Here is a 27,065-nt window from a genome sequence, read left to right on the forward strand (position 1 = left end):
GTGACTATCATTTAATGTGAATGGTGGCTACTTTATCTGCTTTATATAGAGGTGTCATCTTTCATTGTCATTTTCAGTCATGATAATAAAACTGCTGAAAATTCTTCTGCATACAACAGGAAATATGAAACTAATTTTGGCCAGGGTGATAATTGCAGGATCTGTGGGTGTGTTTTTTTAGTTTAGATGGTTACTATAGTGAAAAAAAAGTAAAAAAAATAAAATAAATTTCATGTAAAAAGGTAATTTAAACAATTGGTTATTGTTTGATAACACATTCTCTTTAACTGCTCTTCTCTAATAAGATGGCAATATTGCACCGCTGCAAAAATAGGAAGAAGTAGTTTGTCAATTTTAAAGCAGCTTCTTGGAAACTAATGACTTAGTCATTGATATAACATCCTGACAAAATGACTGTTCACTGTCTGTTTCTGAGAAATTAATTCAAAGCTCACAACCGATATGGCTGCACTTCCTATTATCACTTTTGGAAAGACAGACAGTGGATAATGATTATTTCTATTATATATGATCTACGGTATATTCTGATTTGCTAAAAGTGAGATAAGTGACAAGTCTATTGGAAGTAGCAATCCTAAAAGTCAATATCGACCCTTTAACGAGCCTTGTCACATGACTTGGGAGAAAAGCCAAACCAGAATCTCAATTTGCAGCCACGGTGTTTCAGGGTATTGCTCCTCGTCAGTACAAAGCATGAGATCCGATTTGACTGTATGAGAGGCTTCTCACTGGGATCTAAAGGGTCATTTTTCTCCTTGTGGAGATTGACATGCCTGGCATGCCAGTGTATATATAGATACTCGGCACTCAAATATTCATAATGATAATGCAATTCTTTATTTCATAAAGAAATCCCAAAATTCAATGTAACGTTTCAGCCTTATGCAAAAGGCCTTTTTCAAACACTGAGACATAAATGAAACAGATAAAGAAATCAATATTACAAAATTAACACCACAATAGAATTTTTTATTTTAATTTTTTTATTATAAGAAAATAACATCCTGTTGTATTGTTGAAATCACTTGAGATTTATTTAAATATAAAGACATTATTATATAATGTCAAATTAATGTGGGAATTCACTTACTTCATGCAAAATAAATTACAATATGACCAATTACATTTCAATATCTCATATACAGTTGAAACCAGAAGTTTCCATACACTATATAAAAAGACACACAGTATCTGCATGTTTCTCTCCATATCTGACATGAAATCAGAATAAACCTTTCCTGTTTTAGGTCAATTAGGATTACCATCATTTGTAATATTTGCCAAATGCCAGAATAATGAGAGAGCGAGAATGCAGTAAGTAATAAAAATGCTTAAAACAAAGTCAAAACTTTCCATCCATTTCATTAGTATTTGGCACCATTGTCCTTAAAGTGAATGACTTGGGTGAAACATTTGGGATTTCCTCCCACAAGCTTCTCACAATATAAGGCTATGTGCCCACGTTGCGGAAATGAAACAGAAAATTTCTGCTTCATTTCCGCATGTCCTCTCCCGGAAAAACGCATGCGGAATTCCACGCGCGTTTATCCTGCGTTTATCGCGCGTTTTCCACATGCGGAATTCCACGCGCGTTTATCCTGCGTTTATCGCGCGTTTTCCACATGCGGAATTCCACACGCGTTTATCCTGCGTTTATCACGCGTTTTCCACATGCGGAATTCCACGCGCGTTTATCCTGCGTTTATCGCGCGTTTTCCACATGTGGAATTCCACTCGCGTTTATCCTGCGTTTATCGCACGTTTTCCACATGCGGAATTCCACGCGCTTTTATCCTGCGTTTATCACGCGTTTTCCACATGCGGAATTCCACGCGCGTTTATCCTGCGTTTATCGCGCGTTTTCCACATGCAGAATTCCACGCGCGTCTATCCTGCGTTTATCGCGCGTTTTCCACATGCGGAATTCCACTCGCGTTTATCCTGCGTTTATCGCGCGTTTTCCACATGCGGAATTCCACTCGCGTTTATCCTGCGTTTATCACGCGTTTTCCACATGCGGAATTCCACGCGCTTTTATCTTGCGTTTATCGCGCGTTTTCCACATGCGGAATTCCACGCGCGTTTATCCTGCTTTTATCGCGCGTTTTCCACATGCGGAATTCCACGCGCGTTTATCCTGCGTTTATCGCGCGTTTTCCACATGCGGAATTCCACGCGCGTTTATCCTGCGTTTATCGCGCGTTTTCCACATGCGGAATTCCACTCGCGTTTATCCTGCGTTTATCACGCGTTTTCCACATGCGGAATTCCACGCGCTTTTATCTTGCGTTTATCGCGCGTTTTCCACATGCGGAATTCCACGCGCGTTTATCCTGCTTTTATCGCGCGTTTTCCACATGCGGAATTCCACGCGCGTTTATCCTGCGTTTATCGCGCGTTTTCCACATGCGGAATTCCACGCACGTTTATCTTGCGTTTATCGCGCGTTTTCCACATGCGGAATTCCACGCACGTTTATCTTGCGTTTATCGCGCGTTTTCCACATGCGGAATTCCACGCGCTTTTATCTTGCGTTTATCGCGCGTTTTCCACATGCGGAATTCCACGCGCGTTTATCCTGCGTTTATCGCGCGTTTTCCACATGCGGAATTCCATGCACGTTTATCTTGCGTTTATCGCGCGTTTTCCACATGCGGAATTGCCTTGCGTTTTTTATTGCATTGCAAAGGTAATTCCGCTTGCGGAAACGCAAAATTAATTGACATGCTGTGGATTATTGCGCGCATCAAAAACGCTGCGGAAAAATCCGCAGCATGGGCATAGAACTTGCGGATTCCCCGTGGGGACCATGGGGGGCAGATTACCTAGCGTTTCACAAGCGTTTACCCTGAGGAAATTCCGCAGCATATACGCTTGTAAAACGCTACGTGGGCACATACTCTTGGGTCGGAATTTGGGCCCATTTCTCCTGACACAACTGGTGTAACTGATCCAGGTTTGTAGGTCGTCTTGCTCGCACCGGCCTTTTCAGCTTTGCCCATACATTTTCAATAGGACTAAGATCAGGGCTTTGTGATGGCCGCTCCAAAACATTGACTTTGTTATCCTTAACCCCTTATTGACCAATAGACGTCTTTTTACTGATCTGCAATATAAGAGACTAGCGTTCCCCGACAGGTGACTATCCTGTAGCTGTCACCTGTACATTATAGCTGACAACTTGCTGCATCAGCCATGATCAGTGTTGGCACAGACCATGGACGTTTAACCCCTTTGATTCTGTTGTCAATAGTGATTATAGAATCTAAATAGTTAACACAGTGTGGGGGCTTCCTTTTAACTTTATCGGCACCTTGATATCTTGATTGTGTGGTCCTGATGTTTGCCTTGGCAGTTCATGGCCAAATAACTACCTTTAAAGTATGCCGGCTATAATTGCCTGTTCAGAAGTTATCAAAATCTAGATTGTAAAAGTAAACTTTTTCATTCTTGTCATTCCACTTTCCATTACTTCCTGAAAAGAACCAGAAGGGTTAATGAAGTATATGAAAGCAATTTTAACCCCTTAACAACGGGTGCCGTATTAGTACACACATTTGGCCTCCCTCCCTGCTGCGCTGAGCCCTCACTGAACCGAGCACATGTCAGCTGATTATTACAGCTGACATGTGCCCGCAACAGCCGCGGGTGGAATCGCGATCCACCCGCGGCTGTTAACATGTTAAATGCCGCTGTCAATCTCCGACAGCGGCATTTAACGCGCGCTTCCTAGAAGCGCGTCCTAAGCCCCGCCCACCGGCGACCCCGTCACGTGATCGCGGGTCACCGATGGGTGGGCATGACAACCCAGGGTCTGCAGCAGACGCCTGTGGTTGTCATGATCTGGTCGCTATGAGCGCCACCTAGTGGTCGGCGCTCATAGCACAGGACCAATTCTGCTATATGCAGGGGATGTGCTGATCCCCTGTATGTAGCAGAAACAATCGGATAGTTGCTGCTTCTAGTCTCCTATGGAGACTATTGAAGCATGCAAAAAGTGAAAAAAAAAAAAGTTTTTAAAAATAAAAAAAAATTAAAAAAATATAAAAGTTTAAATCACCCCCCTTTCGCCCCATTCAAAATAAAATAATAATAAAAAAAGTCCACACACACATATTTGGTATCGCCGCGTTCAGAATCGCCCGATCTATCAATATAAAAAAAGAATTAATCCGATCGGTAAACGGCGTAACGAGAGAAAAATTCGAAACGCCAGAATTACGTTTTTTGGTCCCCGCAACATTGCAATAAAATGCAATAATGGGCGATCAAAACATCGGATCTACCCCAAAATGGTATCAATAAAAACTTCAGCTCGGTGCGCAAAAAATAAGCCCTCACCCAGCCCCAGATCCCAAAAAATGGAGACGCTTTGGGTCTTAGAAAATGGCGCTATTTTTTTTTATTTTTTTTAATCAAATTTTGGAATTTTTTTTCACCACTTAAATATACAATAACCTATACATGTTTGGTGTCTACGAACTCGTAATGACCTGGAGAATAAGAATGGCAAGTCAGTTTTAGCATTCAGTGAACGTGGTAAAAAAATAAAATAAAAAACAACTGTGGTATTGCACTTTTTTTGCAATTTCACCGCACTTGGAATTTTTTTCCCGTTTTCCCGTACACGATATGGTAAAACTAGTAATGGCGTTGAAAAGTACAATTCGTCCCGCAAAAAATAAGCCCTCACATGGCCATATTGACCAAACAATAAAAACACTATGACTCTAGGAACAAGGGTAGCAAAAAACGAAAATGCAAAAACGGAAAATGCTCCGGTGCTTAAGGGGTTAAATACGTTGAGGGGTGCAGTGTTTAACCCCTTTACAACCCAAGGTGGTTTGCACGTTAATGACCAGGCCAATTTTTTCAATTCTGACCACTGTCACTTTATGAGGTAATTACTTTGGAACGCTTCAACGGATCCCCCTGATTCTGAGACTGTTTTTTCGTGACATATTGTACTTCATGATTGTGGTAAAATTTCTTTGATATCACTTGCGTTTATTTGTGAAAAAAACGGAAATTTGGCGAAAATTTAGCAATTTTCAAAATTTGAATTTTTATGCCCTTAAATCAGAGAGATATGTCACACAAAATAGTTAATAAATAACATTTCCCACATGTCTACTTTACATCAGCACAATTTTGGAACCAAAATTTTTTTTTGTTAGGGAGCTATAAGGGTTAAAAGTTGACCAGTGATTTCTCATTTTTCCAACAAAATTTACAAAACCATTTTTTTTAGGGACCATATCATATTTGAAGTCACTTTGAGAGGTCTTTATGACAGAAAATACCCAAAAGTGACACCATTCTAAAAACTGCACCCCTCAAGTATTTTTTTTTCCACTTTTTCATTTTTACGAATCAATTTGTGAAGCACCTGAGGGTTCCAAGTGCTCACTATGCATCTAGATAGGTGCCTTGTGGGGTCTAGTTTCCAAAATGGGGTCACTTGTGGGGGAGCTCCACTATTTAGCACATCAGGGGCTCTCCAAACGCAACATGGTGTCCGCTAACAAATTGAATGGAAAATCGGCTCAAATTGTTAGCGGACACCATGTTGCCTTTGGAGAGCCCCTGTGTGCCTAAAGATTGGAGCTCCACCACAAGTGACCCCATTTTGGAAACTAGACCCCCCAAGGCACCTATCTAGATGCATAGTGAGCACTTTGAATCCTCAGGTGCTTCACAAATTGATTCGTAAAAATGAAAAAGTGGAAAAAAAATACTTTTTCATTTTTACGAATCAATTTGTGAAGCACCTAGGGGTTCCAAGTTCTCACTATGCATCTAGATAGGTGCCTTGGGGGGTCTAGTTTCCAAAATGGGGTCACTTGTGGGGGAGCTCCACTGTTTAGGCACATCAGGGGCTCTCCAAATGCAACATAGTGTCCGCTAACAATTTGAGCCGATTTTCCATTCAATTTGTTAGCGGACACCATGTTGCGTTTGGAGAGCCCCTGATGTGCCTAAACAGTGGTGCTCCCTCACAAGTGACCCCATTTTGGAAACTATACCCCTCAAGGATTTTATTAAGGGGTTTAGTGAACATTTTTAACCCAGAGGTACGACACAGAATGTCATTACTCTTGAGCGCAAGTGCTCGATAATTGAGTTTGCATCGGGTACTCAGGTATGCATCATGTACCACAGGTGCTCAAGTGAAATGCTCGAGTCCCCGCCCGCATGTTTCACGGTTATTAGACACCCCAAAAAAACCATGCAGGGATCGCTCGTGCATGGCAGGCAATCCCCGCGAGGTTTTTTTGGCCGCGAAGCATATGGGGCGGAGACTCGAGCACCCGCGATACTCAATGCATACCCGAGCACCCGATGCAAACTCAAGTAGCGAGCACTTGCGCTCAACGCTAGTTGCCAAATCGTCATCTTTTTTTTTTTTATTTACTTTTGTAAAAAAAACAACCCCAACCCTAACATTAGCACAACCCCAGCCCTAGCGTTTATTTTTTACGCCGTTCCTCGTGCGGTATAAGTGATGAGATTACTTTATTCTTCGGGTCGGTGCGATTACAGTGATACCAGAATCATATGGGGTTTTTATGATTGACAGCTGTAACACACTAAAAGACACATATTTTGTAAAATCTAGTTTTTGCATTGCCATATTTTGGCCGACAGTCATGTGATGGCTTGTTTTTTGCGGGATGAGTTGACGTTGTTATTGTTGCCATTTTCAGGCATGTGACATTTTTTGATCGCTTTCTATTCCAGCTTTTGGGAGACAGAATAAACAAAAACCAACAATTCAGGAATTATTTTGTTTGTTTTTTTTTATTCTGCTCCGGGTGTGGTAAAATTGATAAAGTAGCTTTATTTTTCGGGTCAGTACGTTTACAGCGGTACCACATTTATATTGTTTTTTATGTTTTGGCGCTTTCACACAATAAAAGCTATTTTATAGAAAAAATTATTTTTTTGCATTGCTTTATTCTGAGAGCTGTAACTTTTAGATTTTTCGGATGATGGAGCTGTATGGCAGCTTGCTTTTTGCGGGACGAGATGACGTTTTCAGCGGTACCATTTTTATTTATATTCGTCTATTTGATCGCGTGTTATTCCATTTTTTGTTAGGCGGTATGATGATAAAGCATTGTTTTTTGCTTTGTTTTTTATTTTTATTTTTTACCGTGTTCACTGAAGGGGTTATCTAGTGGAACAGTTTTATAGTCCAGGTCGTTACGGACGCGGCGATACCAAATATGTGTACTTTTATTGTGTGTTTGTTTGTTTTTTCATAATATTTATTGATGGGTACATTATATTTTTATTTTTAGTGGATTATTATTTTTTTATTATTATTATTATTTTTACAATTTTTTTTTTTTTCCCCCACTTTCTGGGAGTTTTTACACTTTTTTACTTTGTCCCACTGTGGGACTTTCAATTTTTTTATTCTGATCGCCTGCACAGCATAGGGATGGAGCACCATCCCTGTGCCATGCCGGCTGTCAGCGCTGGACAGGGAGAAGATAGTTTGGAGATGCACTGCGCATGTCCACACAATCTTACTGCTGTCTGGTGACCCGGATGTTGTCATGACGATATCGGGTAGTCATGGCAACACCCGGGAAGCCGCGGTAGACAGCGCTGGAGGCCGGAAGAGGAGGTGAGTATACCGATCACCTCCCCTTGCCTCCACAATGCTGCGATCGACTTCGATCGCAGCATTGCGGGGGTTAATGTGCTGAGAGCGGTGCGGGACCGCTCCCTGCACATAGTACCGGGTGTCAGCTGTGACAATCAGCTGACACCCGGCGGCGATCGCGCCCGCACAGCCTGTGTGCGCGCGCGATCGCGATGACGTACTAATACGGGTCAGGCTCTTAAAGCCCAGGGCACAGACGCGTATTAGTACGTCATGGGCTTTAAAGGGGTTAAAATGGTAACACTTTTGGGTGGTTTCCAACATATAAGACTCGCAGGCTAAGTGCCCACGAAGCAAAAATGCTCCGGATTTTTTCTGTATCTCCCTGGCAGGAAAAATGCATGCGGATTTTACATGCGTTTTTCCCGCCAGGTAGAAGCGTTTGTCAAGCGTTTTTGCATGTATTTTTGTATGCTGGTTGTCAAGCGCTTTTCCAAGCGATTTTACCATCACTTGGAAAAGTGCTTGACAACTTGGTCACACTATATAAATCCATGCAACCAGCATGGATTTATATAGTGTGACCAAGTTAATAGTTAAAAAAAGAATAAAAATGGTAAACAAAAAAAACATTCTACTCGCCTTCCGATAGCCCCTTCTCCGGTGCGTCCGGTGTCTTGGGCGGCTCGCGATGGTGAAAAGGACTTTCCATGACGTCATTTAGTCATGTGACAGGTCAAGCGACCGCCGACATCAACGGTCACGTGACCTGTCACATGACTAAATGACGTCATGGAAGGTCCTTTTACACCACCACGAGCCGCCGAAGACACTTGACGCACCATACAGGAGACCGGGGGCCATGAGAAGGTAAGTATAATGTTATTTTTTATTTTATTCTTTTTTAACTACAGGTTCTATGGTACCCGGGTCTGGAGGAGAGTCTCCTTGTCTCCAGACCTGGGTACCATCCGCACATTGAATCACTTAGTATCCACATGTGTACATGTAGTCATTAAGATATTATGCAATTCAATGGAAGTCAATGGCGGCAATTACGCCGCTTTTCCGCAAAATTAATGGATATGCTTCAGATTTTTCCGCAATGATAATCCGCAGCGTAAATTTCCGCAGCATGTGCACAGTGTTGCACAGCTTCTGGATACCCACAGTTGCAGTATAAAACTTCACAGAGCAGATTACAGGGGATAACAAGCTTTTACTTCTCAGAACATGAGGTAAAGGAAAAAACGCACAGTTACACAGTACTGCACCAGGAAGTAAGAACAAAATAGAAAATACAAGAGAAACTTTTTTCCTTTTATAATACAGTAAACAAGGAAACTTTACACAACATCGCCATCTACTGTCAGATCAGCATAAAGTCCTCCTTCACACAAACAAAGAAGTCCACAACTGTTGCATATACCAACACACAGCACATGCGGGCTATCATTGAGGACCATGGGGCACGCATTACCAAGCGTTTAAGAGTTTTCGCTTTGAAAATTCCGCAGCAAAAACGCTTGAAAAACGCACAGTGGGCACGCAGCCTCAAAGTCACTTCAAAACTGAACAGGTCCCTATAAAAATAAGTTTTGTAAATTTCCTTGAAAAAAATGAAAAATAACTGCTACATTTTTAAATCTTCTAAAATGCTAATAAAATGAAACAACATTTTACAAATGGTGCTGATGTAAAGCAGACATGAGGGAAATGCTATTTATTACTGTTTTTGTGTGGTATGACAATTGGGATTAAAGGCATAATCAATCATAGTTTGAAAAGTGCAATTTTTAAGACATTTTTGCCAAGTTTCTGATATTTTTATAAATAAACGCAAACCATATCAGCCTAAATTTACCATTATTATAAAGTACCATGTGTCACAAAAAAACAGTCTCAAAAGCTATGGGATATGTTATTCCAGAGTTATTACTACATAAAGTGACACTGGTCAGATTTAAAAAATTGGTTTGGTCACAAAGGGGTTAAGCCACTTTGTTACCATTTGGCAGTATGCTTCGGGTCATTGTTCATTTTGGAGGACCCATTTCTGCTCAACTTCCTGGCTGATGTCTTGAGATGTTGCTTCAGTATTGCCACATAATCTTCTTTTCTCATGAAGCCATCTACGTATTTTGTGATGTGCACCAAGTCCCTCTTGCAGCAAAGCAACCCCACAACATGATGCTGCCACCCCCGTGTTTCACAGTTGGGATGGTGTACTTAGGCTTCTAAGCTTCTCCCTTTTTCCTCCAAACTTAACGATGGTCATTATGCACAAAAAGTTCAATTCTAGTTTCATCAGACCACAGGACATGTCTCCAAAAATTAAGGTCTTTGTTCCTGTGTGCATTTGCATACATTAATCTGGATTTTTTATGTTTCTTTTGGAGTAATGGCTTCTTCCTGGCAGAGTGGTCTTTCAGCCCATGTTGATACAGTACTCGTTTCACTGTGAATTGTCACTCTGACAATCTTACTAGCTTCTGCCATCCTCTTCACAAGGTCTTTTGCTTTTGTCCTGGGGTTGATATGCACATGTCGGACCAAAGCACGTTCATCTCTGGGACACAGAACCCGTCTGCTTCCTGAGTGGTATGGTGGCTGGACATTCCAATCTTTTTTGTACTTGCATATAATTGTTTGTACAGATGAACGAGGCACCTTCAGATATCTTGAAATTGTACCCAAGGATGAGCCAGACTTGTGCAAGTCTACAATTCTCTTCCTGATATCTTGGCTGATTTATTTACACTTTCCCATGATGCTACAGAAAGAAGCAGTGTGTTTCAGGTGTGCATTAAAATACATCCACAGGTGTGTCTCTAATTAACTCAGATGTTGCCCAAAAAACTATTAGAAGCTTCCAAACACATGGCATCATCATATGGGCAGTCGAGAATTGGTTAACCACTTCGCGCCAGAGCCTGTTTTTGTCTTTGTGACCGGGCCAATTTTTTCAATTCTGACCACTGTCAATTTATGAAGTAATTACTCTGGAACGCTTCAACGGATCCCGCTGATTCTGAGATTGTTTTTTCGTGACATATTGTACTTCATGATAGTGGTAAAATTTCTTCGATATCACTTGCGTTTATTTGTGAAAAAATCGGAAATTTGGCGAAAATTTAGAAAATTTTGCAATTTTCAAACTTTGAATTTTCATGCCCTTAAGTCAGAGAGATATGTCACACAAAATAGTTAATAAATAACATTTCCCACATGTCTACTTTACATCAGCACAATTTTGAAACCAAAATTTTTTTTCTGTTAGGGAACTATAAGGGTTAAAAGTTGACCAGCGATTTCTCATTTTTCCAACAAAATTTACAAAAACATTTTTTTATCGACCACATCATATTTGAAGTCACTTTGAGGGGTCTTTATGGCAGAAAATACCCAAAAGTGACACCATTCTAAAAACTGCACCCCTCGAGGTGCTCAAAACCACATTCAAGAACTTTATTAACCCTTCAGGTGCTTCACAGGAATTTTTGGAATGTGGAAGAAAAACATTAACATTTAACTTTTTTCACAAATATGTTACTTTAGACCCAATTTTTTTTATTTTCGCAGGGGTAACAGGAAAAAATGAGCCCCAAATTTTTTGTGCAATTTCTCTTGAGCGCGCTGATACCCCATATGTAAGGGAAAACCACTGTTTGGGCGCACTGCAGGGTTCGGAAGGGAAGGAGCGCCATTAGACTTTTTGAATGCAAAATTTGTTTGAATAATTAGCAGACACCATGTTGCGTTTGGAGAGCTCCTGATGTGCCTAAACAGTGGAAACCCCCCACAAGTGACACCATTTTGGAAACTAGACCACTTAGGGAACTTATCTAGATGTGTGGTGAGCACCTTGAACCCCAAGGTGCTTCAGAGAAGTTTATAATATTGAGCTGTAAAAATAAAATTTTCACATTTTTCCTACAAAAATGTTTTTCATCCCCTAATTTTGCATTATCATAAGGGTAATAGAATAAATTGCACCATGAAATTTGTTGTGCAATTTCTCCTGAACACGCCGATACCCCATATGTGGGGGAAAACCACTGTTTGGGCGCACGGCAGGGTTTGGAAAGGAAGAAGCGCCATTTGACTTTTTGAATGTAAAATTTGCTTGAATAATTAGTGGATGTCATGTTGCATTTGGAGAGCCCCTGATGTGCCTAAACAGTGGAAACCCCCCACAAGTGACACCATTTTGGAAACTAGACCCCTTAGGGAACTTATCTAGATGTGTGGTGAGCACATTGGGAGACATAATAAACAAATCAGTAGCAGGTGAAGAATTGGTTTTATTTATTTTTTACGCCGTTCATTGTGCGGTATAAGTGATGAGATTACTTTATTCTTCGGGTCGGTGCGATTACAGAGATACCAGATTCATATCGGGTTTTTATGATTGACAGCTGTAACACACTAAGAGACGCTTTTTTTTGCAAAATCTTGTTTTTGCATCGCCATATTTTGAGAGCTATAATTTTTCCATATTTCGGCCGACAGAGTCATGTGATGGCTTGTTTTTTGCGGGACGAGTTCACATTTTTATTGGTACCATTTTTGGGTACGTGACATTTTTTGATCGCTTTCTATTCCGTTTTTTGGGAGGTAAAATTAACAAAAACCAACAATTCAGGAATTGTTTTTTGAGGTTTTATTTTTATGCCGTTCTGCGTGTGGTAAAAGTGATAAGGCAGCATTATTCTTCAGGTCAGTACGTTTACAGCGATACTACACTTACTGTATATTTTTTTATGTTTTGGCACTTTTACACAATAAAACAATTTTATAGAAAAAATATTTTTTTTGCATTGCTTTATTCTGTGAGCTATAACTTTTTTATTTTTCGGCTGATGGAGCTCTATGGTGGCTTGTTTTTTGCGGAACAAGATGCCGTTTTCAGCGTTACCATTTTTATTTCCATTTTGCTTTTTGATCGCATTTTTTTCCACTTTTTGTTTGGCGATATGAGGAAAAAGCATTGTTTTTTGCTCTGTTTTTTATTTATTTTTATTACGGTGTGCACAGAAGGAGTTAATTAGTGTGACAGTTTTATAGCTCGGGTTGTTTCGGATGCGGCGATACCAAATATGTGTACTTTTTTTGTTTTTGCATAAATATACGGATTTATAAGTTTAAAATTTTATTTATTTATTTTTATTTATTTTGTGATTTTTTTTTAGTAGTTTGAAAACATTTTTTTTACTTTTTTTTTACATTTTTACTTAGTCCCTGCATGGGACATTAATTTTTATTTTTCTGATCACTGATCTCATGTAATGTAATAGACATATATTACATTACATGAGATCTTTGCTGACTGTTTCACAGTCAGTGTCTCCTGCCAGGCTTCAGCTGCAGGCTGAGCCTCGCAGGACACCGTATATGGCAGATCTGGAGGCGGTCATGTGACCTCCAGCTGCCATAGCAACGCCAGGTCCTGGAAGGTATCAGGGGTCGTCGGAGAGGTAAGTAGACGACCCCCTCTCCTCCTGCTGTCTTCTATATGCCGCGATCACTATACATCGCGGCATATAGAAGACAGCAAAGGGTTAACATCACTGGGACCTGATCAAATCAGGTCTCGATGATGTTCCCTGTCAGAGCTATTGCTCTGCACCTCACCCGCAGCGCTTGCAGGACCCTCGGGGTCCTGAGTGCTGCGGGACCACCCACCGTTTTTAAGCGTCCGCGCTCCACAGAGCCCAGGCAGCGCGGACGTTTATCTACAGTGGGCGGTCGGGAAGCGGTTAAATAAAAAAAAGTCTTCACAAAGTAAAATAGAGAGTTACCTTTTTGTTATCATCTAGGACTGTGTTCATACTTTCTATCCCTAGCGTATCAATAGGTCCATCAAAGATAACCCATTTTCTTTCCGGGGTCTCAGATAACGCAAACTCCCGGAAAGTATTAGCGACTATCCCATCGGTCCACTGCAAATGAAGAGAGGCATCAATAAAATTGCTCTTCCCATAAAATCCAATACAATCCCACAATTGAAAGGATTATTAAAGGGAACGCCAGGGATTATGATATTGATGATACACATGTATTGACTACACGTGGCCCCTATTGAAGTGAACGTTCCGGCACCGGGAGAGACCGCAAGTAAGTGATTTGCATATATGCGGTCACATGCCAACTAGAAGTGCGTGACCTCACTCAAAGCAAGTGTATTGAGTGAGGCCAGACACAGTCTAGTCAGAATGTGGCTGGAAGTATGCAAACTTATGCTAATTTCTGGCATAAATAATACAATTTGTTGTTTCCATGTCTGATGGGGAAAATAAAACAGTTTCCAATTTTTGTGCAAACAGAGAGTAAGTCATAATAAAATGATTGTCCGGCAATGTATGGCTGGGGTCTATGTGACGCGCCCCTGGGCCTTCTGTGTCGTGCGGCATCGTGCGCGCGGGGGCTTACCCGGAGCCGGATCAGATGGGGGTAGTAGTCTCGTGGCGGTGACCCGGTCCGTGTCCAGGGAGTCAAACTGTGTGGCTTAGTATATGCAGTAGATGTTGGATGACTACGCCACCCGTTGAATGCAGCTATAGGGCTGCTGCTGCAGGACAGTCCGCTGAGGCCGGTGGAAGGATTGTGCAGCGTAGATGGTATAACCCCCAACAGGAGGGGTATGGCCTCAGGGCAGCAGGTGTAGATGATGGAGGTAGTGATGGTGCAGCAAGGAGACTCAGAGACGTATGATGCAGTTTCAGGGTTTTTACTCACAGATGTTGCTTCAGTCACTTCGGCCGGGAGTGACCACCCGAGCCATACTGCGTTCACCAGGTGCGGGACTCGGCTAACCCCCAGGCAGTTCCGGAGCGTGGTCCTGAGCTCCCCTCTCTTTCTCTCTCTGCTGGCCGTCCCCACCAGGGATCCACCTTTGTCCGGCTCCCTCGGGCCTCTTGGTGGTAAAACCTTCTCTGGCTTTCCTGACCCTATTCTTGGTGTGCCTTCCTGGTGGATATGGTGAGGGCCATGGCAAAACTTGACCACGACCTCTGGTTCCTGGCTGAGGATCATTAGCCTCCACCAGTTTGGGTTCCGGTACCCGTTTCCGCCAACCCTTCACCCGGTAGCTTGTGGGATCTCAGGGTTCCCTCTGGTCCTGCGTCTCTGGGCCTTTCTTCCTCCTCTCTCTCCACTGCAGGCCTGGCCCTGGAGCTGGGCCCAGCCGGAGCCACAGCTCCCTGTCAGCCCTCTTGGCTGAGCTCCTCTGCTCTGCTCCTCTGAACTGACTCTCCCTGTCTCTAGATGGTGCCCACCATATATACTCCCTCTATGTGTGAGCCCAGGTGACTAGCACCCAATGGGCTCCTATCTCTACGCCCAGAGCCCCTCCCCTATCTGCCCCTACACTACTGGGATGTTCCTCCCCCCCTCCCACTCCAGCCAGGGACAGACGCTGTCGTACCTGCACATTCACCTAGTGGGAGTACCATTGATCTGTCCCCCGGAAATGGGATGAGTGTAGTGCATGCAGCTAGCTGAGCTCAGTCCCACACTCCATCCTTACCCGGGAGTGGAATACCACACCTCTGGCTCGAGGTGCAACACCCCTGTAGCAGCCGAGTCCTCGGGGTGCTACATATGTCTCTGAAGGAACCCCTTCTACCATGTCCATAAGCCATAAAAGGGGAGATGTTCCCATTTTCAGCAAAGATATTAGTATTATAAACAATAATTCCAATCATAGACGAACCTCATGTGACACTGGATCAAACTGCCCGAACAGCTGCCCCATGGTGATGGCTTTAGGGTTCACTGTCCGGTAAATCACTTTTTCTTCTTCGCACCCTCGCTCATTCATAAGAGACAGCGTATCAGCGAGGACGTGGAGGACCTTCGTTTTTCCAGAGAACGGCTCTCCAACCAACATAAAACTGTACGGGATAAACAAAGTGCTGCATGGTCCATTGTATAAAATGGAAACAGCGAAGAATAAATCCCCCGTCCCATGGACTTCTGTAGTTCCAGCTTACCCGTGTCTGACAATCATCATCTCATACGTCTGGATCATGTCCTCCAGGAAGACCTTCTCGGGCTGGATGTTGTGTCCAGCACAGCTCTCCTGTGCGCATTCCAGTAAATCCTGAGCAAAAGGAAGGTAAAATATTTCATCAGTCTGTTTACAGTGGATCCAATTAGAGGTGGGAGAATACATTTTCAGGACCCAGATCAGTATTCTGTGGCCTCTGGACGGGACCCCTGAGAGCCGCCTCTTAGCTGCCGGCATCCCCGGCTCCTCTTCTGATTATATGGCCTGGTGTACATCATGCTGCAACCATAACGTCATGCCAGGCCGGCTAATCTGAAGAAGAGCAGGAAGAAATAAGGTGGCTCTCAGGGGTCTCATTCAGTGCCCACCACTGACCTGATGTCACGCACAGTGTAGGAAAGACAAAGTGCGGCACAAAGGGATGAGGGGAAGGGAGCCCAGACACTAGGGAAAGGGGGAAATGGAGACCTCCTAGGCTGATCTGCAATCACCCCGTCTCCCCTACCGACTCTATATTGGTTCCTCACCAATTGCTGCACAGGAACCTATCCCTGTATTTCCTTAGCGTTTGGCCCTGGATAGGGAAGGGGGGGTGAGCACTAGTCGATCCCCACTGACAACTAAAGACAGCAAGGGGAGACAGACACGGGGGAAGTAGCTTAGCTTGAGTCGACTTCAGAGAGATGGCACACACATCCTCTTAGCACCAGAGAGGAAGTAAGAACTACACTTGCTCCAAGCCTTCACAAGGGGTCATGTGAATATCACTGGCACCTCTGTGTAGCAACCAGGAAGTATTTAAACACCCAGGCCTGATTGTCAATTAGAGCAGGAGGGAGGTAGCCGCTGGGTCCTACAGTGAGACCGCTAAGAAGATGTCTGTAATGCCAAACGAAGGGATCTCCTGCAACCAACTGCAGGGCGACTGTCTGTCACATCTGACGCACCCATGACACCTGGCCATTGGATCAGTCTCCTGCGAATCGATTCATTCATCTTAAAAAAATGTCTCCATAACCTACAACTAAACTAGTGATAAATCACTCACAGATGTTTTAACCATTTTTTTTCTACATCAGATCATCCTGCATTGGAGGTGTAAGTGAGCCCCCTTACCTCTGGTGCCCCTGTGCAGCTGCCCAGGTTGCACTAATGGGACCGGACGATGAGTGACAAGGTCATGTAACCCAATTCCAAAGCAGTAGACCAGGATCGGGTGATTTCAATGGGATTGGTCTATCATCTACTGTGTATGGGGGCCTCATGACTGATTATGTTGGGGGACATAAAAATCGGGCGGTTGGAATTTAATCACCCGATCCTTACTTTCTGACCCTGAAATTAGCAGCTGCCATAAGATTCTGGCAGCGACTCTGTCATAGAGAAAACAGGAGCGAGCATTCCTGAATATGGGGGAGCCGGGAAAGATAACTGTCATCCAGATGATAGCTGGCCAGCTATATAGGACCTATCACTTGCCATTAATATGCAATTTTATTACCTGGTGTAAATGCCGCTGTTCTCCTGAATCCGGTGTTGTTTTCTTTTGCTCCTGCGCCTCTCCATTCCTGAGATATAGCCTCTTTATAGAAATCTAGTTCATAATTTTAATAGCCAAGTGGGCGTGGTCATCAAGTCCTCTCTGTGGGAGTCTTCAGGAAGGCCTTGCCCAGTTGGCTTAAAGGGCTAGAGGAGAGCGACAGATGTCAGGAACGGAGAGGAGCAGGAAGAAAAGAAAAACAATGCCGGAGTCAGGAGAACAGCGGCATTTACATATTTATGGCGAGGGACAAGTCCTCTTTAAGTCTTGGAAAACCCCTTTAAGACACTATTATATTTTAATACCTTATAGTCGGCTTCCGGAAGTTGAATGCCAGGGAACAGGTCGCTGGTAATCCCATTGAACAGAGGAATATCAGGAGACAAAGATTTGGGTTCGTTTACATCCTTAATTGACCGCAAGAGCTAAATAGAATGAAAAAGGATTAAATGATAAAATAATTCATATACAATATGACATGAAGCAATATTAAAAGTGAAGAACCCCATTACAAAGGAGCCGTCAGTTCTTGTGGTATGTCTGTATTAGTAAAGAATAGTATTCTCCAAAAAATAAGTATGAAACCTCTTTTCCTAAAACTCTACATTGTATCGTCCCTCTGTTATACCTCCTGGAAATGTATGTGTAAATGATATATAATGTATATATAATCTATATAGGGGACAACCCTATACAATCTGACTGTGCCCAAACAGTGGTGACATTGTCAGACTGTGTAGGGGACTCGTTATTGACAGATTTCAATTAATTCCTACATTTTCAGGAATGATAAAAGAGGAATGGAACGCTGCTGAGTTGCACTAAAATATGCTGCAGAATTGTTTTTCCATAGGGAATACATGTGGCCTCTGTGTTGCACTGTTAATTGCCGGCTGCAGAATGAGTTAAGTGAGATACTGTCAGTGAACTCGTTTTTGCTGGCTGACGGGGAGTTTGTAAATGTTTTATCTGTCTTTTTCTGAGCTCCTCTCAGTTTATTTATGACCACAGACCTTATCAAAATTAAATGTGCAGGGAATCAAAAAGCCGGTGAAAGCCAAGCGATGCAAAATTTTTAATAAAACCCAATTGTTAAAATGATTTTTAGCCTAAAATACATGCGATTAAGTTAAAAATCAAAACTGTCCCATAAGATGAACAAGCTACGTGTTTAACAACTATAGTTTTGACACTTTTGCACAGATGAGATCTAACAAGCCAGGAACAGTAATGTGCAGAAATTATTTGTAAGTCTCTGTCTGCTACTATAAAATCATACAGCTCTAATTTTTGTGATCCAAATGCTTCTCGGTAAGATGGTAATGCTATCCTATACGAGATGTAAAGCGACCAACAGTTCAGAACTTACAAGAATCTCTTCATTTTCATGGGGGAATTTCAGCTTCAGATTGCCAGCAGCGATCAGCACAGCCTTTACTGCACGCATCCCATAATCATAATGGAACTGGGACGAGAGCGGCTCCGAGCACAGCCGGGAAGTCATTACCATCTTCACCGAGAGAGGTTTAGCGTGCGGAAAACCGTAAGAATAAAGGCAGATCTCCGCAATCAGAGCATAGTTGGGGACCATCATTGCTACAGTCCGGAAAAGAACCTGAAATGCGCAAACCAGATGGGTCAGTCAACAAATGAAACTAAATTACTGTAAACTAGGCATAGAGCCGGGGAACCCATTATGTCCATTTACACTATCCTTCACCCCAGACCTAAAAGTGATGTGACTATTCCACATCAGAGGAAGGTCAGTCAAAGTGTGGTTAAAGGGGTATTCCCATCTCCAAGATCCTGTCCCAATATGTAATAGGTGTAATAATAATAATCTTTGCAAATATCTCAAATTAGAAATGTAGTATAGTTCTTCTGATTAGCTATGTTTCTTACCCCCATGTGCAGGACATTGCAGTAGCTTAGGTATCCATGGTTACAACCACTCATAGTAACAGTTAGTTACTTGCTAGTGGTCGTAACCATGGATACCTAAGCTACTGCTATGCCCTGCACATGGGTTAAGCAACATAGCTAATCAGAAGAACTATACTACATTTCCAATTGGAGGTATTTGCTATTAATATTATTATTACACCTATTACATATTGGGATAGAATCTTGGAGATGGGAATACTCCTTTAACACTTTCCAAATCTCTCTCCACACCTCTACTGTGTCCATTTTGGAAAATAGGAGAATGGGACATCAATATTAAGGAGCTTGCAGAAATGAGGGCATCAGGTGTTGTGATTATACATAGGAAATGTACAATCTCATATAGGTTTGGGGGAGAATAATCCCTTTGATGAAATCTTATGTTTCTTTTGTAAACCTAGTATTTACTTGAAAGTTTGTGAACCCCTCAAAAATTTCTGTATTACTGCATAAATTTGACTTAAAGCTACATCAGTCTGTGAGGTCACAAAGGAACTCAAGGTAACCTCTAAGCAACTAAAGGCCTCTCCTCACATTAGCTAATGTAATTGTTCATGAGTCCACCATCAGAAGGACAATGAACAACAATGGCGAGCATGGCAGGATTGCAAGGAGAAAGGCAATGCGATTTAAAATGTCACTGCTAAAACTCACCTGGGCACATCAATAGGTAACTGGAATAATGCTTTGTGGAAGGATGAGGCCAAGATAGAGATTTTAAGTGAGAAGCTATATGTTTGCAGAAAGAAAATACTGCATTACAGCATAAGAACCTCCTATCATCTATGAAACACAAAGATGGTAATCGTAACATGCTTTGGGCCTGTTTTGCTGCACTTGGCCAAGGACGGCTGCCATCATTGATGGAACAATGAATTCTAAAATCTATCAGCAAATGCTAAAGGAAAATATCAGGATATCAGTTCATGTACTGAATCTCAAGAAAACGTGGGTCATGCAGCAAGACAATGGCCCAAAGACACAAGTCGTTCTACAAAAGAATGGTTGAATAAACATAAAGTTTTGGAATGGCCGAGTCATAGTCCTGAGCTGAATCCTATAGAAATGTTGTGGAAGGGCCCGATGCAAGGCACTGGGCTCTTTACCTTGAGGTTATCCGGCAGCTCAGAACGTCCCGCGTAGCCAGGATTCATGGTAATGGCTACGACGTAATTTGGGTTAAGCTTCAGATCTGCTCCTTCGAAGTTGAACATGTCCATCTTCATCTGGATGGCTCTCTGGATGCGGAGAATCTGTTGGGCCACCACGGACAACACCTCCAGCTCAATACGGTTAAACTCATCAAAACACGCCCATGCTCCCGATGATGCCAGCCCTTTGAAAAACGAAAAAAAAAGTATATACAGTACAGACCAAAAGTTTGGACACACCTCATTTAAAGATTTTCTGTATTTTCATGACTATGAAAATTGTACATTCACACTGAAAGCATCAAACTATGAATTAACACATGTGGAAAAATATATACTTAACAAAAAAGTGTGAAACAACTGAAAATATGTCTTATATTCTTGGTTCTTAAAAGTCGCAGCTCAGATTAGAGACCAGGTCAATGCCACACAGAGTTCTAGCAGAAGACACATCTCTACAACAACTGTTAAGAGGAGAGTTTGTGCAGCAGGCCTTCATGGTAAAATAGCTGCTAGGAAACCACTGCTAAGGACAGGCAACAAGCAGAAGAGACTTGTTTGGGCTAAAGAACACAAGGAATGGACATTAGAGCAGTGGAAATCTGTGCTTTGGTCTGATGAGTCCAAATTTGAGATCTTTGGTTCCAACTACCGTGTCTTTGTGTGACGCAGAAAAGGTGAATGGATGGACTCTACATGCCTGGTTCCCACCGTGAAGCATGGAGGAGGAGGTGTGATGGTGTGGGGGTGCTTTGCTGGTGACACTGTTGGGGATTTATTCAAAATTGAAGGCATACTGAACCAGCATGGCTACCACAGCATCTTGCAGCGGCATGCTATTCCATCCGGTCTGCGTTTAGTTGGACCATCATTTATTTTTCAAAAGGACAATGACCCCAACACACCTCCAGGCTGTGTAAGGGCTCTTTCACCAAGAAGGAGAGTGATGGGGGGCTACTCCAGATGACCAGGCCTCCACAGTCACCAGACCTGAACCCAATCGAGATGGTTTGGGGTGAGCTGGACCGCAGAGTGAAGGCAAAAGGGCCAACAAGTGCTAAGCATCTCTGGGAACTCCTTCAAGATTGTTGGAAGACCATTTCCGGTGACTACTTCTTGAAGCTCATCAAGAGAATGCCAAGAGTGTGCAAAGCTGTCATCAAAGTGAAAGGTGGCTAATTTGAAGAACCAAGAATATAAGACATATTTTCAGTTGTTTCACACTTTTTGTGTTAAGTATATAATTCCACATGTGTTAATTCATAGTTTTGATGCATTCAGTGCGAATGTACAATTTTCATAGTCATGAAAATACAGAAAAATCTTTAAATGAGAAGGTGTGTCCAAACTTTTGGTCTGTACTATATAATCAAAACATGTCAGCAGAACATCGGTTGGAGTCAGTTTATTATCTGCAATGGAGCAGCTTAACATTGTATGCACCTTTGACATTGCTATGTAGTCCAAACCATCAGAGCAGTTAAAGACCACACACTGCACGGCCAGCGCCTTGGCCAAATCTTTGGTGGTCTCGGTTTTTCCTGTGCCGGCCGGACCTTCTGGAGCTCCACCAAGATTTAGATAAAAAGCACCGATCTACCAATGAAACATGAAAGAACTGGTATGAAATATCAATAAACTTTCTAATAAGTTTCATGCATCATACAAAAGTCAAAAAGATTTCTGAGCATAACCCATCACATCATAGCAGAGTCCGCTAGCATCTGTCAGTGAGCGGAGTGATGACCAGGCGTGGGGAGTCGCCCAGGTACTCATAGGCGGACTTCACATTGCAGTTGATGATTCGCACTCTCGCATTCTCATTCTCCCAGTAATAGCGGAGTTGGGCAAGCCACTGGAAGTCTGTTTCATGAGAAACTCCTGAGCAATGTAGGAAAAGATAGTCAACCTCTAAGACACTGCAGAATAACAAGGGAGAGTTTCTAAAGGGAAGGCAAATGCCCATACATTATAGGACAAAACTACTAGTCACCGAATTCTGCTTTTACATTTAGTCCCATTGCCCACGGTGTATAACATCCGGACTCTCAGCCCCCAGTTTATAAAATCCGGCCTCTCGCCTCCCCCGATGTATAACATCCGCCCCTCGCCCCAAGTTTAGTATAACATCCGTCCCCTCGCCCCCCCGCCAGTGTATAAAATCCATCCCCTCAACCCCACTGTATAACATCCAACCCCAAGCCCTCCTTTGCATAACATCCGACCCCCAGGGTATAACATCCGGCCCCCAGCCCCGGTGTATAACATCTGTCCCCTCGCTCCCTCCCCCTGGTGTATAACGTCCAGCCTCTCGCCCCCCGGTGTATAATATCCGTCCCCTCGCTCCCAGTGTATAACAACCATCCCCTCGCCCACGGTGTATAATATCCGTCCCCTCGCCCCTGGTGTATAATATCCGTCCCCTCGCCCCTGGTGTATAATATCCGTCCCCTCGCCCCTGGTGTATAATATCCGTCCCCTCGCCCCTGGTGTATAATATCCATCCCCTCGCCCCTGGTGTATAATATCCATCCCCTCGCCCACGGTGTATAATATCCGTCCCCTCTCCCCTGGTGTATAATATCCATCCCCTCGCCCCTGGTGTATAATATCCGTCCCCTCGCCCCCGGTGTATAACATCTGTACCCTCACTCCCTCCCCCTGGTGTATAACATCTGGCCTCTCGCCCCCCGGTGTATAATATCCGTCCCCTTGCACCTGGTGTATAATATCCGTCCCCTTGCCCCTGGTGTATAACATCAATCCCCTCGCCCCTGGTGTATAATATTCATCCCCTCACCCCTGGTGTATAACATCCGTCCCCTCGCCCCTGGTGTATAATATCCGTCCCCTCTCCCCGGTGTATAATATCCGTCCCCTCGCCCCGGTGTATAATATCCGTCCCCTTGCCCCTCAGTGTATAACATCCAGCCCTCGGACATGTATAACATCTAGCCCCTCGTACCCCTAGGGTATAACATCTGGCCCCTCGGCCTTGTATAACATTAAGACTCTCACCCCCCACCAGTGTATAACATCAATCCCCACGCCCCCCGGTGTATAACATCCGCCCTCCCATGCTGTGTGCTGTTACTAACATATGACAGAACGGCTGGTGGTGCAGAGCTCTCTGATACCAGCGCGGTCCTGTAATAGGAGCCACCGGGGTAACAAGTCTGGATATTACATTTCTTCCCTCCTAAATCTTCCCCCATCACATGTGAGTGATATTATTAAGGAGTGGAAGGAACTACAGCAACTCAGGAGACCCCGGAACATTACAGAGCGGGGTCACTGAGTGCTGAGAAGCAGAGGGCAGAACGCTCTCCTGACTCCATTGGTAACAACATCACCACAAACACTGCGTCCCCGCCAGGAGCTTTATGGCCGAGCAGCTGCATGCAGCCTTACATCACCAAGCACGATGCCGAGCGTCAGATGGAGTGGTGTGAAGCCGCCACCACAGGACTCTGGAGGAGACCTGTTCTGTGCAGTGACGGATCACACTTCTCTATCTGGCATCTGATGGACGAGTCTGGATTTGGTGAATGCCAGGAGAACGTTACCCTATTAACTGCATTGTGCCCGCTGTACAGTTTGCTGGTGGGGGTATGGCCTTGTTTTTAGGGGGTGGTCTAGGCCCCTTAGTTCCAGTGAAAAGATATCTTAATGCTTCAGCACAAGACATTTTAAACAATTGTAGCTTCCAACCCTAAGGGAATAGAAGAGCAGAACTGTTTCACACACGTTCTCAACCTCAACCCCACTAAACACCTTTAGGATGATTAATTAGAAAAAATACTGGACAATGGCAGCATAAATATGTCACCGCAACATAGGGAAGAACAATGTCAGTCACACATCAATTACATTGCCATATGTCTGCTCAGGCTTAGAATGGCTGACCATTCAGAGAATTACATAATACCTACAAAGAAACCGAACAAAAGGTCATTAAAGGAATTGACATAAAACCCCTTTATTAGTACATCCATGGTTATGGAAGGACACCGCACAGAGGAGGGCACACACACCATTGATAGAAAATATTACACACCGCACCTAGGCCATCCAAAACACTGACTATAAAGAATATCAATTGTGGCAATGAGTCATATACAGGGGACGCCGACACCTAGAGATGCCAAAACATTCCTATATAGGGACCACCATCTCAATATGCAGAAATGACTACTGCCCCATAGACGTCATTGTAAGTACACCCCAAGATTGCTTTACTGTGACAAGATCAATTGTGTCCTATGAAAACTCAAAGAAAAGAGGGGGGAATATAACATAGATATGGAAAGAACATAGGAATGGGGTGAAATGTATGAAGGTGCTCGGCATATTGAGCTGTGATATCTGTAGAGGGACGGACTCCATATTAACATCCTGTATATGGATTTAGAATAGGGGGCCATAAAAGCCCCTGTAGGTGTAATGTGGAGGGGCACAATACCTTTCTCCATGTAGTGTATGATAAATAGAACATGGTATTGGAAAGTTTGGTGCCAGCCATGATGTTTGCACAAACCTGTTTGGATCATTTCCATGCCCACGTCACGAGCGTGCCCCTCTATGGTGACGAGAGCCCCCAATGTGCTGCGAGTCTGCTGGGACAATTTGCCTCCTCGCACAAGCTCCACAATATCATTTAGCTGGAGCTGCAGATTATCATAGGAGTTTTTCAGGCCCTACAAGAAGGATGTAACGGTGAAATCATCTGCAGAAACATTCATAGAACATACATATTGCAAGGGGGCTGAAATCTATACAGATTATAAGCTGCAGACTAGATGGAGAACTCCACAATATGCAGGCACTTTATAATGTACACAACAATTTTACAACATATCTTTATAGAAGTTGGAGATCTGGATTGAACCCAGAGCTCCAAATACCCAGATGTACCTCTATAAAACCCTGCCACAAACAGCATGGAAAACTCAATGCAGATGGATTCATTTTATGCTGGTATTATGGGAAATCCCATACAATGTCTTCCCTTATTGGTAGATATGACGAGAGTAGAGATGAGAGAATGGATTTGCAGGACTCTGGTCCAACAGTCGGGTCAGTATTCCACGGCCGCAGGACCGGAGCTCCATGAACCGGCATCTCCGGCTCCTCTTTTGATGTCGATGTCATAGTTGTGGTGTGAGGCACAAATGACATCACGCCTGGCCGGCTAATCAAAAGAGGAGCCAGGGATGCCGGCATGTAAGAGGCGGTTAGCAAGGCTCCCATCCAACAGCCACAGACTACTAACCTGCTCTCTTAGACCAAGGTCCTGCAAATTTAGTTGCTCATCTCTAGACAAGATGCATGAATCAATGCAAAGTCCCAACAATACTATGGAGCCTTTTGGGTACCTTCAAGATATTGAGCCGCTGTACAACTGCAACCCCCAGGAGAAGACCCCTGGGCAAGAACAGTACATGGGCTCTTTGCAGTCTAATAACGTACTGTGAAATAAGCTACTTGCATCTTTTGATGTGAATGTGGGTCCCCTTACCTCTGTTGCACCAATGGTATATCCGCCCCTGGAAACTCCTATAAGCTGCGTCTCTGGGTATGACAGTCTATTAGCAGGAGAACACATGAAGTCTGTCTATGAATGTATATATATGTATTTCTCCCAGAAAATTATTACAATTACACATGTTTTGTTGTTCACATGTTTATTTAATTTGTGTGTATTGGAACAACACAAAAAGAAGATATTGGTCAACAATTTTGGTTCTCAAGTCCTCAGACAGTTCTCTTTTCCTCTTTCTGTTCTCCCTACTTAGTGTGGCACGTAACAACGCAAAGATTGAGTCAACTTTTCCCCTTTGTATCGGGTTTCAGGTGTGATTTTCATATAGCCCACACCTGTTACTTGCCACAGGTGAGTTTGAATGAGCATCACAAGCTTGAAACAAAATTGTTTACCCACAATTTTGGAAAGATGCCAACAATTTTGTCCGGCCCATTTTTGGGGTTTTGTGTGAAATTATATCCAATTTGCCTTTTTTTCTCTGTTTTTTTTGTGTTGTTCCAATACACACAAAGGAAATAAACATGTGTATAACAAAAAATACACATGCAATTGCAATAATTTTATGGAAAATACTTCAAGGGTGCCAACACTTCCGGCCATGACTGTTTCTAGTGAAGCCACCTTGATCAGTAAAGGAGCTTATGCCGTACCTCTGGGCCACTGCCGATAGCTTCATGCCCTTCACTGGTCCAGAACATCTGAGACACACAGAGCACGACCTGTCCCGGCCATTCCCTCACCCAGTCTTTTCTTGCAGTCTCAGGGTACGCCTTTTAAAAAACAAAGTTAAATTACGTTGACAGAAGCATTTAAGAGAGGGACAACCTTACTAGTATTATCCAGCAAATTCATTTCTACCGATTGCAGGTAGAAGATCTGCTACCTGGCTCTATTGCAAGAGATACATCATCCACAAATCATTCACTGCTGCCAAATAATCTTATACAAATATAAAAGTACTAGATTAGTTCCAATTAATGCTTTTGGTCTGTAGGTAGATCCGTACCATTCGTGACCGAGCAATATCATCATGCACGCTCCTTAACATGACATCTTCCCCTTGGATGAGCCACTTCTCCACGGCCCCCCGAGCCTCGGAGGTGGAGATGGTCTGGATGAGCTCTACGCGTTCCCCCTCGGTGCTGTACATGGCTTTGATGTCCAGGTTAGGAAGGAACTCCAGCTTTGCGATGCCTTCAAAGCCCTTCTTTAGATGTGGTTGGACCCGCAGAGGATCT

Source organism: Phyllobates terribilis, unplaced genomic scaffold (genome assembly GCF_046119375.1).
Source record: "Phyllobates terribilis strain yellow unplaced genomic scaffold, ASM4611937v1 Scaffold_435__1_contigs__length_1562282, whole genome shotgun sequence".
NCBI lineage: Eukaryota > Metazoa > Chordata > Amphibia > Anura > Dendrobatidae > Phyllobates > Phyllobates terribilis.